At 34.9% G+C, this 12691-nt stretch overlaps 1 pseudogene; it reads right to left on the minus strand.

Annotated features, from left to right (window-relative positions):
- Nucleotides 1–3905: 3905 nt before the first annotated feature.
- Nucleotides 3906–12691, minus strand: part of LOC127439726 (vitamin D-binding protein-like) — a 43825-nt pseudogene continuing 35039 nt past the window's right edge.

A 12691-nucleotide genomic window follows, 5' to 3' on the forward strand; every position in this document is an offset into this window, starting at 1 on the left:
AAAAGCAGGAAAGATAAAAAAAAAATAATAATAATTCTAGGCTTATCCTCTTTAAGTTTTTGAATTGCTACAATATGAGCTGACAGTCATCTAAGTCAGTATTGTGTTGCCCAACCATTTTTCCACTGTATGTACCCCCATTAATAAAGTCTTTAGTACACATTCATCAACACCAAATGTGAAATATGCTCATATTATACTGGAAGGCATTGTCATTAACATTAATCCACACAAACTGGAAACACTTTCACATACACAAATCATAATTTCTGTTTGTTAAATAAACAATTTTAGTATTGTGTTGGGTCTCCACTTGATGTTCAATGTAAAATCTGGGTCCTCAAGCAAAACTAATTGAGAATCACTGTAGACCATGGTTTAGTGTCACATCCAAGGAGCTCTAAAATACCGGTCTCATCACAAGAATGCATCACCATCAGTCACACATTTCATTCAATCTACTCCCTAATTCCCATTTAATTGCAGTGGGAACACTACTGTTATAAGTCCATAACACTCACAGTTTAAAAGCATTGGAACTCAGACAAACAGCTTTGAAAAGCTAATCTTCAGCCCCAGGTCTTTTGAGATCTATTGTAAATCATAAAGTTTATATTCACATGACCATGTCCAGTAGCAAAGAGTACTTAACAGAGTGCATGGAGCTAGGTATAGGCAAAAGGTAGAACTTATGTCTACGGAATTCCCTGAAAGGTAAACCTTGCACATTCTTGTAACACAGTGAATTGCTATAGGAGGAGGTTGTAAAAGACTTCCTTCGCTTTCAGTTTTGTTACTTAAATGCTCGTTTGTTGAGAAGGACAATTTCCTCTTTCAATATATGGTCTACATTATTTGACACTGTCTTTGCCTCGACAGTGAGGGGTGTGATGTAAACTCTCAACTGCAATCAAATCCTGGTCAAATGCCTGGAAGGCAGCTATGCTCACCACAAATACAGGTGGATGGGGAACCTATTAACTGACCCATGGATTTTGGAAAAGTGCTTAGTAACACAATGGCCAACACGTAGCAATACTTGTTTTAACCATAATGAAAAGCTTCAAGTAATAAATCTAGTATCAATAAATTTGTGTTGAATGTCTCATTTTTTCTAAAAACTTGATTTTGCCATCATTATTGCTGTTAGCAGAGCTTCCCAAAATCAAGAAAACTTAATGCTCCTCCCCACAGAAATCTTTAGTGAAAAGCTAACGATTTATCGATAATAACGAGAAACTCTAGCTGTACTGCTGATTCCTGCTCGGTGCTCTCCCTCTACCATAACATATCATCATGTTCACTAACATTATCTTTTTGACTTACACATAGCAGTAATATGAACCATAAAGAAAAGCCTCAATTATTTAACCTAATATCAATACATTTATTTACAAATGGACAAAAGTTTTTATACATTTAAAAGAAAAAAAATAGAACTTCATTTTGCCATCACTAGTGCCATCAGCAAAGCCCCCCAAAATTGAGAAAATTCGCAAAGCTCCTCCACAACCACAATCTCAATTTAAAGGGATGTCGGATGTTAGGTATAAAGTTAAGGTTGGGGCTGGACCAAAAGTGTTCAAAAACACAATGGCCAATGAAAAGTGCAGTTTGGGTCCCCCTATTAATAAAATGTCCAATTTTAGGATACCACATTACTTTTCTTGGACGAAAAAGTTATCTCTTGAATTCTAGGTCATCCTTGCCATCATGCTGTTTCCCAAAGATTTGAAATTGTGAAAAAAGGAGTCACTGCTTTTGATGAAATTACAATCAGATCATGACTAGCTGCTTTATTTTATACCACTACAAATACCTTGCCTCCTTTAGTGAAACTTAAAATTAGGCATAAACATGCAATGACTTCTATAAAATCACTATAGTGCTGTGAATGTCAAAGAATGTACTTGTTTTGGAAGTCCATGTTACAAGGTTGTCTGTGTTGTAATAAACAGGTGGAGGTGTTTTAATAGCAGAGACCCCAAAACAGAGTAAACATAAAAAGGTTCTCTTCCACGCAAAATATTAGCAACAAGAAAAATATTTTTGCATATTTAAGAGAAACCTGAGCAGTACTTCAATTTATTACCCAATGAACCTATGGTGTAAACTCCTTCCAGCCTGCTTTTCATCAATGGACCATTTCAATTGGGTGGAGAAAAGGTTACAAAACTCCCTTCCATCACCAAATCACCTTAATCTCATTTGGAGGGGATATCACTGAAGCTGAAATTTTGGTTGAGTTAGGTAAAAGGATTAAAATTATTTTAAAATAATTATTAACTAGGTAGCTCAGTGGTAAAAGACGCTGGCTACCACCCCTGGAGTTCGCTAGTTCAAATACCAGGGCGTGCTGAGTGACTCCAGCCAGGCCTCCTAAGCAACCAAATAGGCACGGTTGCTAGGGAGGGTAGAGTCACATGGAGTAACCTCCTGGTGATCACTATAATGTGGTTCCTTCTAGGTGGGGCACGTGGTGAGTTGAGCGTGGATGCCGCGGTGGATGGCGTGAAGCCTCCATACGAGCTATGTCTCCATGGCAACGCGCTCAACAAGCCATAGCAAGCAATAAGATGTGCAGGTTGACGATCTCAGATGCGGAGGCAACTGGGATTCGTCCTCTGCCACTGGACTGAGGCGAATCACTAGGCGACCACAAGGACATAAAAGCACATTGGGAATTGGGCATTCCAAATTGGGAGAAAAAGGGGAAAAATCAAAAAAATAAAATAAATAAATGCCTTGATGCAGATGCGCAACCAAAAGAATACTGCACTGATATTGCACAAAATCTTTGAATTTATTCTCACCACAAACAGGCAGGTAATATATTGAGCGGACTTGATACTTGAAAAAATAATAATATAAAATAAAATGAAAACTGCAAAAATAACTTAAATACACATACTTCCAACATGATTATCACATGAAAATGTCACCTGCAACTTTATACCTGGTCATAAATTAGACAATCAAATGAGACATGCCCAAACACATCTATAAATACAAAATACACATGCTAAAATATCAGCCTGTTGAGGTACACCCCTTTTGGAGCATACCATGAAAATGGCATACCCTAACTAAAATTATTGATGTTTTGGAACCCTTTAATGGGGTTGATATAATTCTGGTATCTTCTGAATGAGGTGTTTCCATCAAGTCACGCACCTGGACCTCATGTCATGCACCTGGAGTTGGAGATTTCCACACAAGTGTCCATGTTGAAAGTCTTACTTAAATTGGCATTCCATTGCACGTTTTCTTATAGGAAATTTGAAATTCGGACTTTCCGACTTGAATGGAACGCCGCATAAACTCATAAAGGGAAAGTTCTTCTATTATGTCATATCCACCCTTTCACTTGTAACAGTGTGAAAGTGCCCTTTGTCTGCTTGCTTACTCTTCCTAGTGCTTTACACATGTGAAGAAACACATCTGGGATGGTATGACCATGAGCAAATGATGAGAGAAATTCATTTTTGGGTGAACTATTAATTTAAGAACCTGTTTCACATAGTAATAATAATTTATTTTAATTGATTTTGGCAAGAAAACATTTGGCAAGAACGTAAATATAAATGAGTCTAGTCATGCAGTTTGTGATCAAACACCATGGCAACAACAGGACTGAAATCATCTTATCGTGGACACTGTTATACTCTAGGTAAAGGTTATTCATACAGCAGCCTAATACAATTACTTTGCAAATGCCACAAGCCTCCAAGAAAGAGCAAACAGAACAGAGGAAAACAATCAAACACTGGAAATTTTATTTAAAGAGAATAAAACATTTCAGATGGTGAGAGGTATGACATTTCTTGTTAGAGAAGGAATGTAGATGATCTCCTTATCTAGTGTAGTTGATGGTGCTCAAAATTAAATCTTTGAACAATGGGTATTTAAATCCCAGTGTCATTGTCATATTTAATGACCTCCTCGGTCTGGGAAGGAAAACAGAAATTAGCTTTAATCAAATGTGAAATTAATAGCTATGCTAAATATAGATTATTTTATATAATAAAGCCATCTTGAAGCCTGAGCTCATTTGAGCATCTTACACATTTAATTACCTTGCATAGGTAATCAGTTTGGTTGGAAACTCTGAAATTAAAGGTAAACCCAGTAATGGTTTCCTTGCAAAAAAAAAAAAAAAGTTTTATCCCAGAAGAAATAGTTCTTTAAAATTTTTTTTAAAAAGGTACACTTACATGATAAGACCACACTCATATCAGTAGCCTGATAAATAAAAGCTGATTCATGTGAATGGGGGCTGGCATGTTAAGATTTCATTACCTGTCAAATCTATCTTTTTATCCTAACAAGCCTACTGTGTTTTAAAATATGGGTGAAATTTCTGATTTTGCAAAACATCACATTCACTTCTATTGGCATTCATCATAAAATTATAAAAAAATGTTTTTACTCTTTTGCACATACACAGCATTGAAAGTCTATGGTATTCATCAACTGAGTTTGAAAGTTTCAGCATTTCTATGTCACCTTGAAAAGCGTCTGATAAATGAACAAATATGGATGTAATATAAACATCACTGCACTCTGTACTTCAACTGCCTTTAGTAACACAGACCCACATGAGCATTTATTAAAAGAATATTCCAGTTTTAATACAAGTTAAGCTCATTTGACAGCATTTGTGGCATAATGTTGATTACCACAAAAACTATTTTCAAAAAATGTCTTTCAAAAATGAAAAAAAAATCAAGGTTACAGTGAGGTTTTCAAGGTTTTCATGTTTCCTTCAGTCCCTTGATGATCGAGGGGTGAGGAGAATAATTTCACCTTTGCTGACTGTTTACAGTCTGCCAGAAGTAACATGTAACAGTAACATGGAGAATTTGCGCAAAGCGCTTTGTGATTTAAGAAAAGGGAATCTCGGTAACCCACCTATCATCTGACAGTTTTGCTCATGGAATAAAAGAATCATGCCTACCTGTGAATAAGGTACAGTATTTCTACAATGGAAAGGGTAACTGGAAATATTTGCTTCTGCATGATGCTGCATCCACACAGTATCTTCTTACTCAGATTTTGTCCAAAACCCAATTCTGTAATTCATATGATATTATATTTTATTGTTCTTTGCAAAATTAACAGGTTCATCCCATTCATTCTAAGATGGTTATTTAATATGCATATTTGTTTTGTTAATTTGCTCAGTGAAGCTTTTCAAAGAGCAGCGATCATTGTGAGTGGTGTGCTTACCATGTTTTGGCAGAGTTGTGCAGGGGAGTGCTGGAAACAGCAGGATGTGGCTAGCTCTACCCATGCTTAGGCCCTCATCTTGGCTTTCTCCCCCTGTGCCTCCCTTTGCATCCTGTAGGAAATTATGAAGCATAAAATTTTTTTCTTTTATGCTGATCTGCTACCCGTCTTAATCTCAAACCCTGTTAAATAACACCTATTGATGATCAGTTTTTTTTTTCTTTTCTATAAATCATTCATTCAAGGGTCAAGTTCAAAAGTAAGAAATGAAGGGGTGCTCAGAGGTCAGAGCAAAAATGCTACCAAAAATTACAACAATGTCCCTGTAATTTAAAATGCATGGGTCAAAAAATGCCTTTGTAATGAATTCTTCTGTTTTTATTTCTAACATCCGATATATAGCTGTACTGTAATATTCTATTATAGTCCTAGTTATTATGACATAAAATGAGTTTATGTTGATTTTATTTTCAGTAATAAATTCTCAATCTTGAAAATTTGTATTAATGAACTGATGAAATAGAAGTCCTGAGACACAGTTTGTTTTAAATGTTAAAAATTGTCCCTGAAAGAAAAAATCAGGGGCAAATCCAGGGGCAAATATTGCCCCTTAATAAAAAAAAATTCGGACTCTGGTTCACTCAAAAAGATGTTATGCAGAATGTAAATGCTTCTTTGAGAAACTGTCAAAGATTAGATTTAAGGTCTCTTTTGCCTTTCTGCATATCTAATCTTGGCTTGAAGTATATCCAAATGTGGTTACACGCAAGAACCTGTGATGGCATTATTGACATAAAACCTGGCATGACACATCTACACATTTTAAATTTGAATATGCACAGGTATGAATCATATATGAGAGATGTTCCTGAGGTAATATTTTCAGCAAATAGTGATATGGTTTGTTCCTCAAACTAAGCTTAAGAAGACTTGGAATATGGTGTATGAGTTAAATGTTCTAAATTAATTTCTCTTTTACGGTGCTTGACAGTCTCTAGTCACTATTGAAAATGTGTGCATGAATTTTCTTCAAAACACCTTTTATGGAAGAAAGAAAGTCACTCATATTTGGAAAGAGACATAAAGGTATAAGTAATTGCTGACAGAATTTTCTATTCTTTTAGATGATAAGTGAGGTTCTTACATAGATTTGAATGCAGCCAGCTCAAGTTTGAAGTACTGCGAGCAAGTATCATCAATCTTGGACAGTAGTGCCATTGTCTTTTTCAATTTATTCTCCTGAATGATAAAAGCTGACAATGAGAAAAAAAGAAAAAAAAAAGAAAAGAAAAAAAAACAAAAAAACACCAGGCTGGTGCTAGTTTGACAAGTAATGCAACCCTTAACATAAAAATGTAATAGGCTATGTATTTTCCTCATCAACTTTCAGGCAAGTCAGGCAAAAGGAGAGAAGATGAAAAAGTATATAGTTGTTGTGACAGTTCTAACTTGGTTAGCATTCAGAGAGTACAAAGAGCACCCTGGTGATGTAAATTAATTGAAATTTTGCAACACTATCAGTTGGTGAGAAAGCTCTGTTTGCTCATAATAATGATGCACATTCTTTCTCTGGGTGCAGATACAGACTGATTTTACTGCCTTCAGTTAGATGTTCACACCAGAAACTCTCCTCACTGTGCCAATTTCTGTATGTGAAAAACAGAGCAAATAATTAGAGGACCTACAAGTGAAAACTGAAAGGATAAATTAACCAAATGGTGACATGGTTCGGATCATGTTACCAGTAAGATTTTGACTTCTTTGTTGATCATGAAAAGATCTGCACATGGTGCTTCAATAAAAGCATCAAAATAGGATGTCATCAAATAATTTTACACTTGTATAATGGTGCCTGCATTAACTCCAATTTTCTCTTGTAATACTGCTAAAATAACTGTGAAATTCATCCAAATAACTCAGCCTGCTGAGAGTTTCAAAAAATACCATCAAAAAAACCAAGATTTGGCTTTATAGAAACATGAAGCACTCCTTATACATCAAGTTATCAAGTAACATTGTGCTGCCCAATGATATAGTCAGGCACAGTAACTCTCTACCCAGGTTTTAAGCCATCTTCCAGTAAAATAAGTAAAATCCTAATTGAAATGAAAATGTGACAAATGATTTGGATGCACATTTCAAACACCTCAAGATGAGATGATGAAAAAACCTGCTGCTTAGCACAAAACAGACTGTTCCAAATGAACATGGTATAGAATAGGGTTGCCAAGCCCACAGTTTTCCCATAGAATTGGGCTACTTTTAAATTGTTATCGTGAGTAGATTTATTTATATATTAGTTTATTTTGCTCAGTGGTTTTAGGGTTTGACATATTGTGCATTAGATATCAATGTACTACTAATAGACAGGTCAACTGTGGTTATGATTACAATACAGTGAATTTACAGGTGAAGCAGTGTATCAGAAGAAAGAAGGCAACAAAAAATAATAGGCCTATAAGCTGCATAAATTGCAAATAAACAGCAGAACTGTACTGTTTGCATTTTTATGACATACATTAATCATGCCCTCCTTCAGATTAAATGCGTTGTATTTTGTTACTTTGCAAGCAATACAATACACTCTTTCAACAATGATGGCATTTTGAGTTTTGGGATGTTTTTATTGGTATCTGGGGTGATTTTGGGCTAATTTTGTTTGGTTGAAAATGTATGACTAACCTGGCAACCCTAGTCGGGAATAGTGATAGTTACACTAAATAAAAATAAAGAGCCAAGAACTTGGTACAGCGTCAGTCCCAGGAGGACTAAATAGGATTATAGAAGGAATAATGTTGTCTCACCTTCTCCATTAAACATGCCGTGACATCAGCAGCCGAGCAGCACGCCGTTATTGTGTTCTTGATTCTATCAAGGACAGTTGTCAGCAGAGAAATAGATGCATGTCTCACTCCAACCAGAAACAAATATCTAGAAACACACATTAACACACACATGCTTTTGGTGTAATTCATACCGTGACAAATGGCAAGATACTTGTAATTCTCCTGCTGTGTCATACAACATCAATTCAGTCTTTTTCCATAGCCACTACAATCCCCTCTATAAATGTATGTACCGAGGGCAGCAGCAGAAGAATTGCTGAAATAGCGGGAAGCTACAATATATCATTGTGTTTTGAGATCAGTTTCTGTTAGTGGCTCTTGACCCCACTCAGAAGACAAGAGCTTCATATTGTAATAGATTCTATAGTATATTGAGGGCTTATCAGCTCAGTTTGTGACTCTGTGCAATCTGCAAACTAAATGTTGATGGCATTAGTTCATCCCCACACATTGTTCAGTTCAAAGTAATGCATTTCTACATTTTAACCCACATGATTTGTTGATATTGAATTGTTTTTATGTCTGGGGTCTCAGACCCCAGTGATCTGCATAAATATTAATAATAAAAGTAATAATAATAATAATAATAATAATAATAATAATAAAAACAGATAGTATTCAGATGCATATCTACTTTTTTTTTCAAAAGTAGATATGCACTTTACAAATGTGCCTGCTATCCATTCTAGTAATGCTGTTTCTGTTTGGGATCAAAGTGACAATGGCAAAAACACATTATAGAAAAATAGATTGCAATGGATCAAAATAAACAGTTGACATTGTGTACACCATTTAGAGAATATTAGCATGTGAAAATCATTGCATTTTTTAAATGTTTTATATCTGGGACTTAAAGGAATGTTCCGGGTTCAATACAAGTTAAGATCAATCGACAGTATTTGTGGCATAATGTTGATTACCACAAAAATTATTTTCGACTTGTCCCTCCTTGTCTTTAAAAAAAGCAAAAATCAAGGTTACGTGAGGCACTTACAATGGAAGTGAATGGAGACAAAGAAAGTGAATATGGCTATTTTTGGAGGGATTAAACACAGAAATGTGAAGCATATAATTTGATAAAAGCACTAACATTAAATCTTCTGTTATAACTTGTGTATTATTTGAGCTGTAAAGTTGCTTTAATCATAATTTTTCATCATTTCAGGTTTTTAGGGTTAAAATTGGCAATAACTTTACACAGAAAAGGTTAGTAAGTAATTTTATCACACTAAAATCATGTTTACACACATATCTTGTGGCTATACTTTTGAAACAGTGAATACTTTAACGTTCCAAAATTGGTCACATTCACATACATTGTTAGTGCCTCATTGTAACCAAGATTTTTGCTTTATTTTATAGAAAAGGAGGGATGAGTCAAAATATATATTTTTGTTAATCAATATTATGCCCCAAAAGCTGTCAGTTGAGCTTAACTTGTATTGAACATGGAACATTCCTTTAAGTGTCAAGTTAAGTATATGTTTTGAGCTATCAAAATGTCCTTAGTGTCTCCGAGACCCAAAAAATCAACATGAAGGACATGGTTTATTCAGTATGTGGGATACAAAAACAAACCTAATGGACTGTAATTATACTCCACCACTAGATGGAACAGTTGGGCAGTGTAATGGCTGAAGAATTAGAGTTTATATCGAGGTCGAGGAGAAGCATGGATTTAAATATTATTAGTTTTCATATTAATGAAAACTAAGAGCTCCTTTAATTTATAAAGGAGATCCCTGTCTCACGTTAATTTCACTTGCATATACACAGAGGCTATAACATACGACCTTGCATTAGCCTTTCAAAGCATGGGGTAGATGTCACCTTAATGACACCAGGCCCTGAGGTAAACTCAGCAGAACTTGCTACCATGCATCCAAATTCCATGTTGAGTGGCTCATCTAATTACAGTCTAAGATAAATTAAACATAGGCTTCTTTGCACGGCTGCCTGCCCCTCAGCAAGAGCTCATTCTTTCTTGTCCACCCATGCACAATGACTCTGCAAGCCTCATTCAGCACAGCATGCAGTGCATACTGGCAACATTTTCACAAAATGAACAAGGCACAAGGTGCTGATCATAGAACAACCATGACTAACTCCTATAATTGAAGCTCACCATCATAGGAGAAAAGGTCAGATCTTTGTTTGAGGGCAACCTGTTCTAATTACAGGTGGTCATGGCCAACATTATTTGCAGGATAATAATTGTGAGCCGGCAAAGGAAAAATTAAAAGAAGGGTGTGAACTATAACCAGGGTTGGGGAGTAACAAAATACATGTAACGGGAATACGTATTTAAAATACAAAATATAAGTAACTGTATTCTACTACAGTTAAAGTTTATATCACTAGTAATCAGAATACAGTTACATTCAGAAAGTATTTTGATTACTGAAGAGATTACTTTGCATTTTATTGTCATTTGTTTCATTTAATATTTAGTCCTTTCAGATGGAAAACATTTATACATATAAATGATGTGATCCAAAGTGAATTTGAACAGCAGTGAAACACTTTCTTATGATGTGTTACATTCATACGAGCAGACAGAGAAGTAAGTTTGAAGTAAGTTTGGAGCAGAAGAAATAGAAATAAACCTTGTGTAAATTGTCAGCTTTACGCTAAGCTAAAATGCTAATTCTAGCCAATTTACATGCACGTTACCAGGCACGATGATATTTCTTATCAAGGAAATTCACGTTGGATCATAATTTCTTTTTTTTAGTAAGACCTTTGATATTATGGCAAAAATCATATTCTTGATAATCATTTTTGTATTGTTTTCCTGTAAAAATATCTAAAAATCCTTAAAACAAGATCAATTTGATTTATCTTGTTTTAGAAACAACACTGCATAAGATATTTAGGTTTTTCAGAGAATGCATTTTAATATGTGTATTTTGTCTTACTGTACTGGCAGAGTTTTTATAGTCAAAACAAGTTAAAAAATCTACCAGTGCTGAAGAAGTAATCCAAAATATTTAGAATACGTTACTGACCTTGAGTAATCTAACGAAATACGTTACAAATTACATTTTACAGCATGGATTCTGTAATCTGTAGTGGAATACATTTCAAAAGTAAACCTGCCAACCCTGGCTATAACACAGAATAGAAACTGGTGTGATCTGCATTACAAAATTGTATTGGAGAGTTAAGACCAGTTGCAAGAACATTGTGAAAATATAGAGGCTGGCCACAAGATGTGATTTCAGGCTCCTCTTAAAAATATATTTCAAACCAAATAGATATTTGGTTTAATTTGGCTATGGAAAATTGATTAAAAGAAGCATTTTGTCAATGAATATGTCAAAGCTTCATTTTCTGGACATAATAAAAAAAATCTGAATCTGTTACACATGTTAATGAAGTCTGTGTTTGTATAGTATTTTCTGCATTTCATAAGCATTTAAAGAATACCACAAATACTTAAATCACGGTTCTCCAACTGCAAGTCCAGCACTATATTAGGTGAGCTACTGCCCAAGATATCTGTATTGGAATAAGTGTATATATGAAGTATTTATTTGAGTGAATGTGAATAAAACACACAGTTGTTTTAGCGCCTCTAGTGTTAATTTCTCCTGGAAACGGCAGGGAATTGTACCTGGAGACATGTTTAACAAGTTTTGCAAAAATGTATATAGAGTCACATTTTCACTATGAGACCAGGTTGTTGTTTTTCCATTATGTTGATAACCACAAAAAATATTTCAAATCGTCTGTAGTTTTCTTTAATAAAAGCAAAAATCTAGATTACAGTGAGGCAGTTACAATGGAAGTGAATGGGGCCAATTTTTAGAAGTTTATTTTGGAAGTTTATTTTATAAAATCACTTCTTTAATTCTTCTGTTAAAACTAATGTATTATTTGAGCTGTAAAGTTGTTTAAATCGTTGTTTTTGCAGCACACTACTATTCTAGGCAGATGAACTTAAAGTTGTTTGTCAACAACAGTACGTTGTCATGGAAACAAAGTTGTAAAATTGGATATAACTTTACACGGAAAAGGTTAGTAAGTGATTTTATCTCACATTGTTTACGCATTGTCTTGTGGCTATACTTTTACAAGATTAAGTATTTTAACGTTTACAGATTGGCCCCTTTCACGTTCATTGTAAGTGCCTCAAAGTAACCCAGACATTTTTTTTTTTTTGAAGAAAAGCCGGGACCAGTCAAAATGAATTTTGGTGGCTATTAATATTGTGCAACAAATGGTGTTGATGAGTTTAACTTGCATTGAACCTAGAACGTTCCTTTAAATTTTTTTTTTTTTTTTTTTTTTTGCATGATTCCCTACCTCACAATAAATTATGCATGTTAAATGTGCGCCTGTCAGTTCCATGAGGTTGGGCTTCCTCGCAGAGCTGGGATGAAAGGGGATTGGTTAAATCTGGAGACAGGTGGGACAGTCTTTTCAAGTCATCCACACAAGGAAGCAAATCCACTGGAGATTTCCTGCAGCACCTTTGAAGTTCCTCAGTCATGACGTCCATTTTGATTCATTGCAGAGAACTTTCTGAAAGTGTGTTTTTATCAGTTGAAGAAGTTTTTTTAACTTGACACAACGTCTAAAAATGCAGCACTCCCACGAGAGATGCTAAAAAT

The sequence above is a fragment of the Myxocyprinus asiaticus genome, chromosome 4 (assembly GCF_019703515.2).
Source record: "Myxocyprinus asiaticus isolate MX2 ecotype Aquarium Trade chromosome 4, UBuf_Myxa_2, whole genome shotgun sequence".
Lineage (NCBI taxonomy): Eukaryota > Metazoa > Chordata > Actinopteri > Cypriniformes > Catostomidae > Myxocyprinus > Myxocyprinus asiaticus.